Below are 18,599 nucleotides of genomic sequence, written 5' to 3'. Positions count from 1 at the left end.
GAAGAAAAAAAATTATGTGATCACAGAACAAGAAAGCTCTATAGACAAAGATAGGATTAATCCAGTGACATAAATGTACTACAGTGTGACCTTTGTGAAAAATCAGCTGATCCAAGAGATCCTGAAACAATTGAAATTGTAGCATTAGAGCTCCATATATATTGCACCTCACCAGTGAGAGAATAGTAAAAAAAAATAGAAATAAATACGGTAAATAAATAAATATGTCAGTCTCTATAAGGCAAGAAGACCCTCTCAAGCATCAACAGGGTAGGGGACTTCAGTTTTGCAGTGCTTCTGAAGTCCACAACAGGCAGAAAAGCTTTAAGATTCTCTCTCTACACTACACTTTGGACTGTAATTGATTACTACACGGTACATACTAAATGATTTCTAATCACTGAACTCAGCAGTTCCTCTCCATGGTGTGGTGTATTGATTCAATCTCTATCCCAACTTTTAATTAGTGATGGGCAAGTCTGCTAAGAAACAAAAAACCTAACAAATACCTGTACTGCACAAAGTAAGAGATCAACAACTTCCATCTCCATTCCAAACTCCACCAGCAATTTTCAAAAAAACTAACTATCCTACAAGTCTTTGCACTGCCATCTAAACTTTCTCAGTTTAGATGTTGGCCTCCCTGGAGAGAGAATACCCAGGCTGTGATGTGAAATGGTTGTTATTACCACAAAGCTGTTAAGCAAGACCATTATTGTACCACACACACACACAAAAATAATGAGGTGTCATCTAGAAGAAACAATTACCTCTGCCAGGGAGGTTAAAAGAATAAACTCGCTCCAAGTAAACACTGAGCTGTCTACTTTTTTTCTTTTTTACAATTTGTCACTCATTTTCACAACTCTAAAAAGCAAACCTTAACTGAGAAGTATTGAGTTGCTTAATACTTCTGAGCTTAAATCCACAGGAAAGAGAACAAATGAATAGAAAGGGGGGGATTCATTTTGGATACACACATCCAGAACTTACAAATCACACACGGAATCTTCCATGCCAGTTCTTTGCAGACTTACAGCACAATAATATCTGTGTTTATTCAGAAATAAATCCCACTACGTTCAATAGGGCTTAGTCCAATGTGCCTGTGTTAAGACTACAGACTTCTTCAGACAGAGGAAAGAATGCAGCGGGCGCAGGATCTTCCTGTGCTGCGATGTTATTATGGAAGGCCCACTACAAATCATATCCTTTTGGGAAGAGCTCTCTGCTTTGGCACTTCGGTGCCAACTTAAAAGAGTAAGGAAGAAGAGCCTGTGCAAGTACAAAGCACAGAGAGAGAAAACTTGGACCCAGGTCCACATTCGAACACTATGAATCCCGAATTATTGCAAAGGATACCGAAAAGGGGAAAGTTGTGGAGGGAGAGGGGGAGGAGAGAGAGAGAGAAAGAAAGAAAGAAGAATTAGCATACCAAACCCTAGTTTAGGATGTCAAATGCTCAGGACCCATCTCCCTTAAAAAAAAAAAAAAGTAAGGGAGCCAGGGAAAAGGAAAGCCTGAGGACGTGAAAGGGAGTAGAGGGATGAGCTTGTGGGTCACCGCGGGGGATAGAAAGGCAAAGGAAAGGAAAGGATAAAAAGGCGAAGATAAAAAGGGCGGGCGTTCGCCACAAGTGTAAAAAGAAAGAAGCTGTCAAGGAGCGCACCGCCGGGGCTCCAAAGTGTGTCTGGCGAAGTAAAGTGGCCGTCGGAAGAGAGGCGAGCGCTGGCCTGGAGCCTCGGGCATTTGTGGGGTCGCCGCTGTCTCCCCAGACCCTCGCCTGGGTTTTGAAGGGAGGGAAGCACCGGGGTGGAACTCACTGCCACCCAAACACCGGGGACAGGAGCGGAGGGGCAGGACCCCGGGAGGTGCCTAGAGGCAGCGGAGGGAGGGAGGACGAGGAGGACGGCGGTGGACCGGAGCATCCCCCACAGGGCCCGGGGAAAGGGAGGGGAGATTCGGGGGGCTACATAACAACCCCCCCCCCCGCGCCAGCCATACACACGCCTCGCAAGTGCCCCATTGGACCCCTTTCCCCTCCTCCCTGCTCTCACCAAGCGCGTCTTTCAGCTGCAGCCCGCAGCCTCCATGATCCCCGGCTGGGCTGCAGGGGCCGGCCCGCCTCAGCGGCTGTCGCTACTACCCCCTCCTCGGTCTGCTCCGGCCGCCGCCGCGGCCGCCATTTTGAGCCACAGACTCCGGCCAGACTCGTTCGGGAGGAGGAGGAGCAGGAGGGGGGGCGAGGCGGGAGGAGCGAGCACGGAGCATGCGCAGCGTCGCCCTAGACACGTGGTGCGCTGAGGGAGAGAGGGAGGGAAGCGGCAAGGAGAAGTTGCCCGCGAAGAGGCGCTGGGTGGGTTCCCGCGCACGTCGGAACGCAGCGAGATGCTTTACGCCGAGTCAGACCTCTGGCTCTCCGGGGTTTGAGGCAGAGGCGGAGTCTCTCTCTCTCTCTTTCCCAGTCCTTCCTGGCCTGGGGATTGAACGAGGGGCTTCCTGCGCGCAAAGGGCTCGCTCTGCGCGACTCCTCTTACTCGCCAGTAAAGCGCGCGCAGGAACACTTGCCATCCAGAGCGCGATCCTATGCACACTTTCCAGTGCATCTTCCTGTCACTTACTGCAGAAAGTCCAGGAGCTAATTCTGGGTGCAGGTTTGTTGCACAAGAGTCAAACTAAACAAAGTATCAAAGTGGTGATAACAATGTAACAATAAACCAAAACAAACCACCACAAACTGGCGGCTAATAAATGTAAAAAGGAATTTACTAGGATAATAGCTGAATAAAGGTTAACTAATGACCATTCACACAACCAAAACAACATCAGTAGGGTAAAACTAACCTATCTCACAGGGTATTGAGGCCCTGGCATTGACCAAGGATGCCAGGTATTGGTGGAAGTAAATTGTCAGATAGAAGCAGATACTTAATTTAAAAGTGCTTCCTAATTGAGGTTTTCTTTTTTAAAAAACCAGGCATGTGACAGGGTGTATGAATGGATTCCATGTCTGGCTGTTCTTTACATCCATTTTTCAAGACATGTCTTTGCATATGTTAGGCAGCTGTGTGGTTGCATCCTAAACACAGCTGTCAACCCTCCCTGCTGTTCCCCACTGCTATATACATAGCTGTCAACCCTCCCTGCTGTTTCCCAATGCTATGATAAGGGAATTTCCCTCAAAAAAGGGGGGGAAAGGTTGACAGCCATGATCCTAAATCCAGAGGCCAATCAAGCAAAACATTTTGCTTTAGTCTTTAGTCCAGAAGGATTGCTTAACAGCACTAAGAAATACAAAACTGAAATTAAGGCTGCAATCCTGTGCACAGTTGTCCAGGAATAAGCCTTATTTTACAGTGCAATTCTGTGCTTGTCTACTCAGAAGCAGATCCCACTGTGTTCAATGGAGATTTCCCCCTGGTAAGTGGGTACAGGGCTGCAGCCTAAGAATGTAGTCTCAATATTACTTTCTTGCAAGTAAGTCCTATTGAATTTAATAGGATTTATTTCTGAGTAGACATGTACAGTATAGTATTGCACTGTAAAATAAGACTTACTCCTAGATTAGTATGCATAGGATTGCTGCCTTAATTTCAGCTGAGGGTTGTGATAAATCTGAGTAAATGTACACAGAATCAAGCTATATAGCTGCTGACATTCATTTTATCATTCAGAACTCAAGACTTCAAAACCAGCACTGGTACCAATATAAATTTATTACCTGGAAGGACCTTATACTCGGCATCATTTTGTTTTATATGCCAACATCTTGAAGTGCATCTGTAGGATACGGTTGGAAAATTTTATAACTAAGTAATGCCTGCAGTTTGGAGTAAAGGTTCCTTTGTGCTGTGTGCTGCAGAGATGTAACTAAAAGATAGCTCTTTCTCTCAAAAGCATGCTGTCTGTGGTCTTCATTCAGCCAATAACCACAAGGCAACCACTGAATGGAGAATCACAGAGTGTTAGGTATCCATTCTGAAAAATAAACAGCACTTGGAGTCTGTAGTCTTGGTGCCATAATCATTCACAGAACTGTCATTTTACTCACTCTGCTCAAGACTGCCTAATTTGGTTTTTCTCTGCCACCTATGCTGTGACTAGGTGTGAAGGATCAAATAATTTTAGTGTAATTCAGCATCAGTTTTTTCTTCTTCCTGGATGAGTTGGCAGTTCACTTTTTTAGATCACCGTGACAGTATATCAAAACAAGAAAGCAATGTCTTGACAGCACCAGTAATTAGGCTTGAATGCAGGTAGTGAGACAGACTTGGATTTACTGAGCTTTGCTGTGCTAACTGTGCATTCTTAGCTAGGAGACTTGAGTGGTGGTCTCTGGGCACACTGACTGAAGCGCTGGGAAGTTTTTCCTCTAGGCCTCTTGCAAATATTACTTGATTATTACAACATAACAGTTTAAATTCAGTTCATTTTGTTCCCTACACTGACAGACTGCATACACACAATATATTTAAAGTACCGGTACCCCTCCTACAAAAATCCTGGGAACTCTAGTTTGTTAAAGGTCCCCAGGATTCTTGGGTGTGTCTGTGCACTTCAAACATTTGGTGCACTGTCAATCTCACACACATTCACCACACAGCTTCTATCCAGTCTGAAAACAACATACAAAAATGCATTATATTCGGTGAAAGAGCTTCTGAAAATGTGCATGTTAGTCAAAACTGCATCAAACTGTGTTTATTAGGGGAAATTCTGAAGATTTTCATAAGATTATTTATTTATTTATTGCAAATTGCTGCAGAAATGTAGAGAACTAAATTTAATATTAGAAACATGAGAAACTGAGAGAACCAACACTGACAAATCCTTCAATTTCTGGGAATCATCCACTTACACCACACAGTAGTGTTTCCAAAGGTGGACACCAATTATGGGAAACACAAGCTAGGAAAGTGCTGTTATGCTCATGCCTTGCTTGTGGACTGGCCCCTGATTGGCCCCTGTGAGAATAGAATTGTCACCATCAGTTTATTTGTGTGCCATTTCCCCAGCAAACTGCCCAGAGTGGCTCACAACATGTCAAACAAACATTAAGTACGGTGGAACCTTGGTTGTCAAACGTAATCCATTCCGGAAGACTGTTCGACTTCCAAAACTTTCGACAACTGAGGCGCAATTGCCAGTCGGCAAAATCCATTGAAAAAAGGGAGAAACACGCCTCGGGATCCGTTCAGCTTCCGAGGCTTGTTCGAAAACGGAAGCATTCAACTTCCGAAGTGTTCAACAACTGAGGTTCCACTGTATAACAATTTGAAAAACATATTACAAACAATTAAAAACAATCACAGTATCGACTTCCGGCGAGGACGCCATCGCGGGCGGTCGTGGGTCGCTTCGGCAGCGAAGCGACTCAGGCCGGCCTGGGGGTAGGAGCCCCGCTACCGCAAAGCGGGGCTCCGTTAAACCGCGGGTCAAGCGTCCCGCGGCATGGGCTCTCCGGCGAGCCCGCTATGGCTCCGAACCCTTCCCCCGTTCCCCCTGTAAAGGGGGAGTGGGGGTGAAGGGACCACGGAGCCGGGCTGTGGAGGCATGCCCCAACCGGACCGGCGAAGCGGCGGCCGCCGCTCGCGGTGAGCGATATCGTTCTACCTGGCAGAAGGAAAATAAATGAAGCCCGTTGGCCGTGAGTACCTGAACAATTGAATTTATCTTTGACATTTGGCGCTCCGGGAGACACGACGGAAAGGAAGCCCGTTTTTCTCCCTTTGGTGGAAAGAAAGTAACTGCTTTGATGGAGACTGCTGCTACAGTGATGGATACAATGCTTTGATTTTGACAAGTGAGACTGATTAGACCCCTTTTGGGGGAGTAAGTTGGTGGGAATATTTCTTTTTAAAATGGATGGACTGTAATCTTTTCGCCCTGACTCCAAGGAAAATGGCTGCGGTGACTTGTGATTGAGATGGAAAAGTACTGTGACTAAGATGGAAAAACATTGAAACTTGATACCCTATGCCCACTTCTACCATGCTGGGTTTCGTTTTCAAGCTGGTCTTAGACTCTGGACTGACTCACGAACAAAGGATTATTTTTTTGAAGTTAGAATTGCTAAACCAGAAATTAATTTTGCTGAACCAGGATGTTGCAGAAAAGTTATATCCCACAGGAAAGACTATTCAGAACATTGTTAAAATGGAAGAAAACCTTGGCAGAGAGTTGAAGGGAATTATTGAAGAACAAAGTAAAATGTTTTTGCAACTCCGAGAAAATGAAAAGTCCTGTTGGGGTGGCAGACCCAGGATGAGAAGATTTTATATATCCAATTTCTGGGGTGAGAGCCCAGGAATGATGGGGAAAAGATTTATATATTTACAATTAGAAGAGGAACGGAATTTTGAACCGGAGATGCTGGAAGGTGATGATCTGTGTACCCTGATGCTCCCTGCAAGGACTGTTGTGGACTATGCCTGGAACTGTGGACTTATAAGAAAAGAGGACATTCTGAAAAATGGTTTTGGTGTAAGATGGAGGAACGTCTGGGGGGAAACCCCGAAATGGCAAAAGAAAATGGTTAGAAAAGGGATAGGATGAAATGTATTAAGGGATAAAATTAGGATGGTTTATTATGGTACCCTGAAGCCGGTGTGTTAAGATTTTAAGTTTCTGAATTAGAGAAGAGATATTTGAATTTTTCTTTATTAGCAGCAGTCTAAGTGAAAGAAGATGTATGGTATGATTTGATATTAGAAGTAATATGTTGTGTTATGAAGCTGTATTATTAATTATCATGAAGTTATACTTGGATTAGATTTGATTTAAGTTAAGGAGTGATAGATTATTGTGAACTAAAAACAAGATTTTAAGAAGTATGCTTAGTTTGGATTTTTAAATGATTTAATTTCAGAGATGAGAAGTTATTAAAGTAAAATTGGAATTGAAACCGAAGGAGAGAAAACGGGGGAAGTCACCTAATAATGATTCGAACAAGAAAAGTTTTTTTTTTTGTGCAAACAAGAAAAAGAATTGTTGGTGTATTTGTAGTTGTTTTGTTGTGGTTTGGTTGTTGGGTCTATGTTTGGGTTTGTGTATGTGTTATGCTGTTCTTTGTTTTGAAAAAACCAATAAATTCTTTATAAAAAATAAAATAAAATAAAAACAATCACAGTATCAATACTGGACTAAATGAGCCTTTGGCCTGATCCAGAACAACACTTTGGATGTTCTTGCTTCAGGAGGGTGTAAGGCTGGACCAGTGAGGGGTATGGCTTGTGGGACAGGTAGAATTGCTTGGAGGGTCTCATCCAGTCCTGGTGCCTGGGTTTCCTTGTTCTCACCTTGTTCTCTTCTAATGGCAAATTATGGCACCCACCTGAGAGGTGCCGGAGCTGAGTTCCGGCGACTTCCGGCTGGAAAAAAGTCCTGCCTAAACTATAGGATGAAGGAGGATGGTGGGAAATACAGCTAGTAAAACTTAGAACAGGAGAGGAGGCAGAGGAGGGAAGGTTGTTGGTTGCTCACTGAAATATGGGGAGTGAATCAGCACCTTCTGGCTAGGTGTGGTTGCCATTCCCTTTGTATGGGATATGAATTGTGCATCATCCACTTAAACTGCACCTCAGTGAAATCCAATATAGCTTAGATTTGTCATAGTTTGACTTGAAGGCGCCTGGGCCCCAAACCTGAAATCCTTAAATAAAATCAAGAATCGCTCCTTATACCTACCTGACTGCAGGCAAAGCAAAGCTACTGCTAAGTTGCCTGCCGTGTCCTAATTGGCACCAGCCATACAAAAGAAAGCATGGAGCCGGAGATTGGTCAATAATTCTTCCTGCAGCAATAGGAATGTGCCTCACGGCAAACGCCGTGTCTCCCTCAACCTGCCCAACATGTCTATTTTGGGACTGCTGTGTAGCATAGCGTAAGATCAGGCTTGCAGTCAGTAGATCAGAAGGCCAAGTTGCAACGTGTGTGTTTAAATGTTTGTAATGGACTTTTCAATGCATCATCACAAACTTCAAATTCAGGTGTGGGGAACCTTAGACACACAAATGTGAGTGGGGAACATTCACAAAAGAAAGCGGGGGAGGAGAAGCCAGTGACAGTTACCATTAATGGATCATACACAACTATAGGCTCCACTCAATATGTTAATTTTATCGTGCACTCATGATGGTTTGTGCTCATGATAATATCAGGGCAGTTATTCACAGTTCCTGCTTGCAGTACTGTTTGTACCTGCTGAAGTTTTGAGAGGCCTCCTTTTCAAGCAGTGTGTGTCCCTCCCATAATATCCTGCTGAAATCCTGTAACTTTCGATACCACAAATGTTTCAGGATTGGAATTATTCTTTCTGTTCTCCTTTTGTTGTGCTGTAGTGCAAGATCACCCTTCCAAACAGCAATGATGTGGTAACATTGGGGAAGTGGAATTGTGTGTGAACAGTCCAGTATAAATCCACTACTAACACACTATTATTGCATTAGTGGTATGTTGCAGAACACAGCCGCACACCAAGTTTGGAGGGGCCCTATGAGTTATTGGGGCTTCTCTGTTAATCACCAGTGGGCCCACATTAACTATTTGGTGCTCCTCTAAAAACAGTAATATTGTAGATATTTGGGGAGGTAAGCTCCACTGCAAGGTGTAGGCGTGAAATATGATGAGCAGAAGTTATGCTATACCTCATCCTTTATTCATGGTCCAAGGAAAAGTACCTCCCTGTTTTGAAGGCTGGGACTGGCTAAGATTGCTAAACCTCAACTGAGGAGACTTCAGCTATGGTGATTTGCTCAGGGGAGAAGCAGTCCTTGAAAAGACATGCAGAGCTATCTAGAGAGTGCCTCCAAACAGGGTAAAAAGGGTGACCCAAATGTCAAACCACATATTTTAAGTCCCACTGGTATGTTATGTGTCACAATATTTGCTGAAGAATCTGAAGAAGTGTGCATGCACACGAAAGCTCATACCAAGAACAAACTTAGTTGGTCTCTAAGGTGCTACTGGAAGGAATTTTTTATTTTATAATATTTGCTGTTGTTAGTTTAATTTATTTTCCACATTATTTTTTAAATGCACACCCCACTTACTCTTCAAAGGTAGCTTACAAAAAACAACAACAACAGAACAGTAAAATATATAACAAATCCCATTGAAAACACAAATAACTACATCAAAGCCAGTCCTGGACAACCAAGCCCATTCTCAAGGCAGCTAGCAACCCTTGTTGCATAAAATTGATGGAGCAGATTTAAGATCCAGTAAAGGTGATACAAGTCACTAAAGGCTGTGCTTGAACTTGGAAGTTTATTTTAGGCTTGCTGGGTTATTACGATTCATCTTGATCCTATCTGGCACCAATATTAGCTCCATTAGCCGGATTTCACAGAAAGAAGTCCAGTGGGATCAAGAACAGGGAGCAGGTTTTGCAGAAGCCAAGGAATGTCTGCAGACACCCACCCTTATTCATTGCAGCAGCCAAAAAGAGCTTACTTTGTCTCACATGTGGACTGGAAGCCGTGTTAGTCCCCTGAATGACTGATGGCTCAATCTATATGCATCATGTTGGTTTCAGACTTAAACTGTAATCTAAAAAAAGGGAGGAGCATAACATTTGTAATGTTTTGTGCTTGTTGCCACCTTGTGGCCAAAAGTCAGATGAGTTTGTTTCGCACAAAACATGGTACAAATCCCCTTTCCCCCAAGGCTTCCAACCAGCTGAAGGTTTTTGTGATGGCAGAAATAAATAAATTATTAGCTGGCGTTTCTAGTGTGATCTCCATACACTTCATGGAGTCAGAGACATATTCCCTATATTTGTTAATTTCCATATTCTAAGAATAGTCCAAAGAATCATGCCAAGTCCGGATACAAATCAAGCCTAGGTTCTACACTGCAAACTCAGATGGGTTTCATTCAATTTTCTCAACTTCCGCAAGCTCATTGACCATTCTCTGTTAAATCTCCCCTCACAGAACTACAGTGCTCAGGTTTCCATAGGAAGAGGACCTATATTTCAAAATAAGTCCATAACTATGTATTCTTATCTGGGACCTATTTTGGAGTTAATGTGGACATGATTTGGCCACATGTCTGTCCTAAAGAAGTGTTTTAGGCAGTTAGATCAGCTTGAACATCAGTAATTGGCAAGAGTTAGCAGCCTGTCCATTCAACCTGGAATAAGCTGCTCTCTAAACTCAAATTTGCCAGAGTAAATGGAATTTAACCTTTATAAATTATGTCATTTGCTGGAGTGTAATTATTTGTACCTAAAACCCGAGCAGCGTATTTAATCTGCGTACTGTTGTCTTTGACTAGGAGAAGATCAAAACACTTTACTCCTGAGCCTCCTCTATTCTCCCTTCTCTTCCACCCATCTCATGTTAATTGTTAGCTATGACCCCCAGATTGTATTCTGAGTGCGTGATAATTCAGCGCCATCTGCAGTCAGGACATGAAAAAGTGGGTGTGATGCCCAAGCTTCCAATTAAAAACAATAACCCAAAACAGAAACGGAAGCAGCATTTTAAAGAGGCAGCTGAAAAGATGGATGGAAAATTAAAGCAGTGTAGCAGATTTCTAAATGAGTAACAGAAGGGTTTCCTGTTATTTAATAAGCTTCATCTTTTGTAATCCCAACTTTGATATGGATGAGTGCGTTCCTCTTTCAAGAGGATTCTGTGCCATTTTGCCTGTTTGGTTTTGGTACTCTTGATCAAGTCAGACGGACTTAATTCTAAGCCAAAGGAAAATCCTGCTGTCGTCTTACTGCATTCACAGGAGTGCAGGGAACAGCCTTAAGAACATAATAAGAGTCTGCTGGAACTGAGCGCAAGAGCACTCTCTCCTCCTGTGGTTTCCAGCAAATGGTATTGAAAGCATTGCTCCTTCCAACTGCGGAGGCAGAGCATAGTCATCATGGGTAATGGCCATTGATAGCCCTCTCTTCCATGAATCTGTCTAACCCTCTTTTAAATCCTCCATATTGGTGACTATAACTCCCTCCTGTAGGAGCAAGTGTCATAGTTCTCCTATGCAGTGCATGAAGAGAAACTTTCTTTAATCTGCCCTGAATCTTCCAGCATTCAAGATTCAGGTAGGTAGCCGTGTTGGTCTGACGCAGTCAAAATAAATTTACAAAGTTAAAGAATTGTTCAGTAGCACCTTAGAGACCAACTAAGTTTGTTCTGGGTATAAGCTTTCGTGTGCATTAACACAATTCTTCAGATACACTGAAACAGAAGTCACCAGACCCTTATATATAGTGGGAGGGTGGGTTGGGGTTTTTCTCAGAAGCGTAGTGGGAGATGGGTGGTTGACTCAATGGGTATGGTAAACCTGTTGACGAATGTTAACGACTGCAATTAATCCTACAGGAAAAAGCAAGGGATAGTATGCAGATGACCAAAAATAGCTTTAGCATATGTAATGAGACAAGAATCCAATATCTCTCTTTAGACCAGGTCTCTCCATAATTTTCAGTTTAGTAATAAGTTGTAATTCAGCAACTTCTCTTTCAAGTCTATTTCTGAAATTCTTTTGTAATAAGACAGCTGCTTTGAGATCCTGTATTGAATGTCCTGGAAGACTGAAGTGTTCTACTAGCTTCTCTGTCTTGTGATTCCTGATGTCAGATTTATGTCCATTTATCCTTTGGTGTAGGGTTTGGCCTGTTTGTCCAATAGGACAATAAGGACAAATAGGCCAAACCCTACGCCAAAGGATATATCTATCTATCTGTCAGTTCCTCCAAGCCCCACCTAGAAATACCAGAGATTCAACAAAAGACACTCTCTTGCTTCATGTAATTATTCAAAACGCATGCTTTCCGCGAAGCCTTTGGCTTAATCCCTAATATTCAGTCTGTGTTTATTCTTTTCCCATTACATTCACTTCTTGCTTCTCCCTGCGCAGAACTTTAAATCAGAGCAGGGACCCATAAACCACCATAAAATGAAAAGTCAAAGAAGAAACAGAGCCCAAGGGTAGGATAGGCCGGAGCGGCATCGTGCATGTGTGTTGAACTCTTACCTCCCAAAAGCCTCACTGCAAGAACATACTGCCCAAACTTTACAGATCCAGGATGTTCCAGGATGGTGAGTCACGTGATCAAAAAAGCAGCACCAAAAAGCACTCTTTCAGGGTGAAAGTGTGGTGCAAAAGTAGTGGAACTCCCTCCCTAATGCACACATTACAATTTACTCCAGTTCCAATGCGCTACCACCACTGCATAGCTGTCAACTTTTCCCCTTTTTAAAGAGAAATTCCCTTATTCCGAATAGGATTCCTTGCAAGAAAAGGGAAAAGTTGACAGCTATGCCACTGGTGTCTGGAGCCAAGAAGAAGAAGAGGAGGAGTTTGGATTTGATATCCTGCTTTATCACTACCCGAAGGAGTCTCAAAGCGGCTAACATTCTCCTTTCCCTTCCTCCCCCACAACAAACACTCTGTGAGGTGAGTGAGGCTGAGAGACTTCAGAGAAGTGTGACTAGCCCAAGGTCACCCAGCAGCTGCATGTGGAGGAGCGGAGACGCAAACCCGGTTCACCATATTACGAGTCTACCATTCTTAACCACTGCACCACACTGGCTCTCAAGCCAAGTACACATGACGTTAGCCACAATCCATGTGGGACCTTAGGATGAAGGGTGCATAAGTAAATAAATTAAATAAATAAGTAATCCCACAGATCTCTTGAGAAATACTGCTGCTTGGTGAGTTTTCCCTCAAACCAGCTTCCATCCAAAATGTAAGCCGCAGTTAAGCTGAGGTGTGTACATCTGAGGCAGCCATCGCACATGTGCAGATGACAGCTTCACTGAATTGGAGTTCGGAGGAGAAAAACAAATCAGGTCGTGACCTCCCCACCCTATCTTTGATGTCTACAGCAGGGGGAAATGACCTTACCGTGTTTCCAGGTCTTAATGTATACATGGCCATAGATAGCTTTAGGAGCATTTTTCAGCCCCAACTCAAATTCATTTTTATGCCTCTGTATGGTAAAGTGTCTCAAAATAAAGTTGTGTGTGGCTTGCTTGAAGATGGGCACTTATTTGCTGTCAGGAATGGCCTGAAACATCTTGTCGCCTCAAGCAAAGGACAAGCTGGCACATCCTGTCTGCTTCATGGACGGATGGCCTAATCTAACTTCAAGATTGGTGATGGGGCAGGTTGCATAGCATATATAGTTGAGCTATCGAACAAAGTTGACTTTTCCTTACTTTACCTAACAGTAGGGCTGGTCCTGTCTGTTTCTCTGGGCAGGTATAGGAGCTCTGTCCTCCTCTTCATCTGGCCACCAAAGAGAACTGGTATTCGAGGTGTTTGTCCATTTCTACCATCTTTCGTGTGTATACACACAAGCGTCCTGTAATATTTTTGCTAGCTGATAAATAAAAATACACACACTTCTCCCTTTCAACCCAAGGAAACCTAGCACTGAAAAATATACATACGTTAGCACAAGTAAAAACCACCAATAATGTAAAAAGGCTGAAACACAGCACAGCCTAAAACCACAAAAGCTTCCTACTGTGAGCATGGAATGGTGTCTTTTTGTGCTTGTTTGCTCATCTGCTTTGTCTTAAAAGTTTTTTCCCTATAATTTTTATTAAATTTTCTGTTTTACATTTTTGAATATTAACTTAAACAACTTTAAAATATCAGTGACTTCCCTTCTTCTCTTTCCATGGTTTGTTTTGCATAACATAAATCACTGCATAAACCAAACCATTCAGTATTCTATTATTACATCCATAAAAACTTATTTACGTACACTGTTGAATTTATCCCCCCATATATTCAATAAACATGTTCCAATCTTCTTTAAACGTACGTTCTTCTTGTTCTCTTATTCTATATGTTAGACCTGCAAGCTGCGCATATTCCATCAGTTTAAATTGCCATTCTTCTTTAGATGGGACATTGCTCGCTTTCCATTTTGGGGCTAGCAAAACAGGCTGCAGTAGTGGCATACATAAATAACCTTTTTTGACACCTGGGAATTTCCACCTGAATTATCCGCAAGCTTTGTCTTTGTGATGGCCTGGGACTTGGGCTCGGGCTCAGAACCAGAGGAGTCTCAGTCTGCACTGGATCCTCTGCCTCAGAGATCATCTGAACCTAGTCTGGGGCCTGATCCTGAAGAGCCCCAGTCTGCACAGGTTCCCCTGCAACAAGCACCAGCTGGGCCGAGTCAGGGGCCTGAGCCTGTCCTGGCTCTAGATGCAGAGAATACCTCGTTGCCATCAGCTGGGACATCACTGACAGCTGTTCCACTACCGGCTGGGTCAGGAGAGGCTGAGGCGGCCCCTGGGTCTAGTAACCCAGTTTTTCCCAACCTTGTGCCTCCAGCTGTTTTCAGACTACAATTCCCATCTTCCCTGACCACTGGTCTTGCTAGCTAGGGATGATGGGAGTTGTAGTCCAAAAACATCTGGAGGCACAAGGTTGGGAAACACTGTAGTAACCTACCGACGTCTCCTGAGCTGCAGAGACTCAGGTCTGAGAGAAGGAGGGACCTGAGTACTCGCAGGAGGAGTGCTCGCCGAGACAGGGTAGTAAGTCGTCGGGGGATCAGGACCAGCCATTACCTCATTAGAGGTAAAAGGCTGTCGGACCCCGCCCCAGGTTGTGGGAGCAACATTGCTGTTTGCCAGATCCTGCCTGTGTTCCTGTACCTGACCTTGCCTGGTTTCTTGTCCCGTTCCCTACCTTGACTCTTTTGGACTGACTCCTCAAACTCTGGACCGGACCTGGACCTTGCTTCCCAGATTACCCCCGGGCCAAGCACAGTCTTAAAAGTTGGTGGTATTGAATGTTCCCCTCCTTTATCTGTGTTAAAATGAGGGTTGGCGTCATGGCATGGCCTTAAAAGTACGGCACAAATCTTATGTAGCACAAGCAGGGAATCTCCAAGTGGTAATGTTTCCAACATCTGGATATGCCTTTTGGTTTTAGCATGAATTAGGTTGGAGGTTGACAGGTTATCAATTTTTAAACCAGACACAGCACCTGTGCCTTAAGAGCTGCTTGATAGTAGCACAACTGAACGCCGAATCTCCAAGCTGTGAAAAGCTTCACTTGCTGGTTTCTGTAACTCAATCTGGTAGTGGGCAGAGATAACTTTTAAAAAATGTGGCCAGTGGTAGCAACCTTACAGACTGTGTGTATGTATGTGTGTGCATGTAAATGCACATGTGTATACGTTTTTCTTCCAGAGAGTTGAAAGTAATTTGCAAAAGGGTTTGCTGCTCATGGCATGTAAGGTAAAGGTAAAAGACCCCTGGACGGTTAAGTCCAGTCGAATTTGACTATGGGGTGCAGCGCTCATCTTGTTTTTCAGGTCGAGGGAGCCAGAATTTGTCCACAGACAGATTTCTGAGTTGTGGCCAGCATGACTCAACTGCTTCTGGCGCAACGGGACATTCTAATTGTTTATTTTCAACACCTATCTAGCATTTGTGCTCTCTCTCTCTTAATGTATTTTTATTAAAGATTTTCTTGGTTTACAAAAGTATGTGCAATATCTCTCTCAATTCACACCCCTCCATAACATTTTATACAGATCAGTTTTGTTTGTTGAGACATTAGGAAGAAAATGGGGAGAGAGGTGGGGTGGGGAGAGGTGAGTGGGGGTGGGGGTGGGGGTGGGGTGGGGTGGCTATGGTTTCTATTTTAATATATGTGTGGGGTTTCTTGTCAGCGTCGCTTGTACAGGTTCTTTGCTATTCATTTGTGTTATGTACTGAGCTGAATCCTAGAACAATAGGATCCAGAATGCAGCAGTCTGATTGGTCTGCAGGAGCCACCCAATCCAGCTCCAGGTGGAAGTGAATCTGCAACCTGATTGGCCTACAGGAGTAGCCCAGAATTAGCCAATCACGTGGGGCCCATTGTGTAAATAATGTATATATAGCAGATGTTGTGGGGAAACATTCATTCATTGCTACTGTGAGCTGAATAAAGAGCATGAAATTCACATTTGACTCTGAGTATATTTCAACTTGTGTTCCTTTGGTGGTGAGAGAGGTTGGGGTTGGCCTAGGGCAGGGGTCTGCAACCTTTAAGACCAAAAGAGCCACTTGGACCCGTTTCCAAAGGGGAAAAAAATCTGGGAGCCGCAAAACCATTGCGACATTTAAAACAAATATAACACTGCATTTTATTTTTAAAAATCCGATTTAAATTTAAAAAAATCCGATTTAAATAAAAAAAATCCGATTTAAATTTTAAAAATCCATTTTTTTTAAAAAAAATCATTCATTTTTATCCACCCTGGGGACCACTACCAGGTCACAGCCTGATCCAAGGTGGGTTGCAACAGCATACAAATATTTGATTTGTTGTTGTTGTTGTTTTAAAAAATGAGTCCTCAACTGTGTTAAATGTTTGTCCCATGTCTAATTGAAGACTGCTGGCTTTTACAATAATCTTAGTATCTTTTACCCTTAATATTCCAGACCAGAGGCTATGTTCACCTCTTCCAACCTCTTCTCTTGCTAAATAAAGCACAGAATTGCACCAGAGAAGCCTGTGATGTTTGTGCTGACTTGCATACAGGTGGCTGTAGTAGGTCGTAGTGTTCAAACCTTTTTAGGGGAGTTCCCTGCCCCCTTAATGACAATGGCGATAGATTTTGCACATGAACACAGATCCAAGTTAGGACTCCTCTCTTCCACGCCAACAGGTGCTTTGTCAAGGCTCCCCTAACACACACTCAGGACAGAGGAAAAACTGCAAAATGTCCCGGCCTTGCTCCGGGGCGGAGAGAGACGCGCGCCCGCAAGAGTCTGAGGCTGAGGCTGCGAGCGGAACCAGGAGCGAAGGAGGCAGCGGCAGGGAAACAGGCGCCGCTTCCTCGACCATTTTTAAAAAGAGGGCTTCCCCCCTCGCCCGCCACCCTCCGCCCCTGGCCCAGCCCGCAGCTGCCTACCTCGTCGTCACCTCGACGCAGCAGCTAGCAGCCTTCCGAGAGGAACCGCGGCCAGCCCTCCCCCGCGGTCCCACGACCCAGCCGAGGAGTCCTGGCCTCCAGCGTCCGTGCGGGGACGCGTCTGAAGGCCCCCTTCCTGCCCCCATCCCGTCCCGCCTCCCAGCTGCCTCTGGATGCCGCGGGGTCCCACATACCCGCCGACCCCGGAGCTCCCCTGTCCGCCCCAAGGCTGCCTCCCACGCTAGGAAGACTCCCGGAGCTGGGCAGGGTTGGTCCCGCCAGGCAGGCTCGGGGGGCGGCCTCCCATGGGCACCTGCTTCGGAGGCGGAGGTGGGGTCTTCAAAGTTCCCCCTCCCGCTCGCCCAGCTCCATCTCTTCCCGAAGGAGCGTGCGCGCCTCAGGCACGCTCCCCGCCAGAGCCCTCGGCTGAGCTGCGCCACCTCTACTGCACCCCCGCCTCCAAGCCCCGCTGCCCCGCTGTTCAAGGCCAGGTGATCCTGGGTACACCCCTGAGCAGCGCCCTCAGCCTCCAGAGGGCGGGCCGCCGGCCAGCTGGAGGGCAGTCGCTGCCAGCTGGAGAAGTGGGCGGGCGTATCCGCCCCGGAGCCGCGGCAGCCGTGTAAAAGAGCCGCATGCGGCTCCGGAGCCGCAGGTTGCTGACCCCCGGCCTAGGGTATGGTTGTTCATTTGTGATTGGCTGTGGTGATCTTTGTTTTCATGTGTGAGTGGGGTGCATAGGTGTTTTGGGTCAGGTTAGCCATATTGATTTGTATGCTGTTGGTGGATTTTTGTCATTGTCTTGTTGGGCTGTGTATGTGATGAAGGGGAGCCATACTGGGGTGAAAGCGCCATCTATTTGTCCCCGTGTCAATTTTGGTTTATTGGTTAATTTTTCTAGTAAGGCTGTTTCCCATACTACTTGGTACCATTGGTCCATGCTTACTCCTGACAAGTCTCTTCAGTGTCTGGTTATGATGCTTCTGGCTGCTGAGAGTAGTTGGGCTATGAGTTCTTTGTGGTGTAGAGGGGCATTATTGTCTTGGAAGATGTTTAGTAGGGCCAGTTCTGGAGTGATTTCTAATACTTGCTTAGTTATTTTACATATTTATCGTATAGCTGTTGTCCAGAATAGTTGGATTTTAGGGCATTTCCCACCACATGTGAAGGTATGTGCCTGTGGAGGTGCACCCTCTCCAGCATTTTGGTGAGGTTCCTGGGCATATTAACGCTAGTTTTATTGGTGTTAGGTATAATGGGACAGCAGTACCTATTTATCTACTTGCTAGGTTGGCAGGAGCTGGGCCAAAACAATGGGAGCTCACCCCACCATGCGGATTCAAACTGCCGACCTTATGATCGGCAACCCCAAGAGCATGTATATTTATTTGGCACTTGCCCCCGGTAAACAGCTTTTGCAGACCCTTGAGGCCAGACCATGCTGATCATAGCATTTTTTTCCAAGAACCCAGTACTTCAGCAGGGCCTCATTGGTGCAAATGCTTACCCTAGGCCCATTTCATTCATTCTTTCAAACATTCATTCATTCCCCTAAGCCCATCTGCACTGGGTGGCTCAGTCTGTGCATGGCCAAATTTTGTACAATGACAGACCAATCCATGCCTGTCCCACCCCACATGTAGGAAGTCCACACACTCAAGCCAGGAGCTATCTCTCTCTGTATGTTTCTGGGAAGCAAATCATCTTT

General features: G+C 44.8%; 1 protein-coding gene across 1 annotated transcript in view; it reads right to left on the bottom strand.

Moving 5' to 3' along the window:
* The window catches only part of BTBD7 (BTB domain containing 7), a 67,604-nt gene extending 65,376 nt beyond the window's left edge, over positions 1–2,228 (bottom strand). Inside the window, exon 1 of the mRNA XM_033140698.1 lies at positions 2,058–2,228. The gene's annotated coding sequence lies outside the window, so the exon portion shown is untranslated. The remainder of the gene's footprint in view (positions 1–2,057) is intronic.
* Between the last annotated feature and the right edge of the window lie 16,371 nt (positions 2,229–18,599).

This window comes from Lacerta agilis, chromosome 1, assembly GCF_009819535.1.
Source record: "Lacerta agilis isolate rLacAgi1 chromosome 1, rLacAgi1.pri, whole genome shotgun sequence".
NCBI classification, from domain to species: Eukaryota; Metazoa; Chordata; class Lepidosauria; order Squamata; family Lacertidae; genus Lacerta; species Lacerta agilis.
The sequence above is the reverse complement of the archived record's forward strand: the minus strand, read 5'-3'. Positions and strand labels throughout refer to the sequence as shown.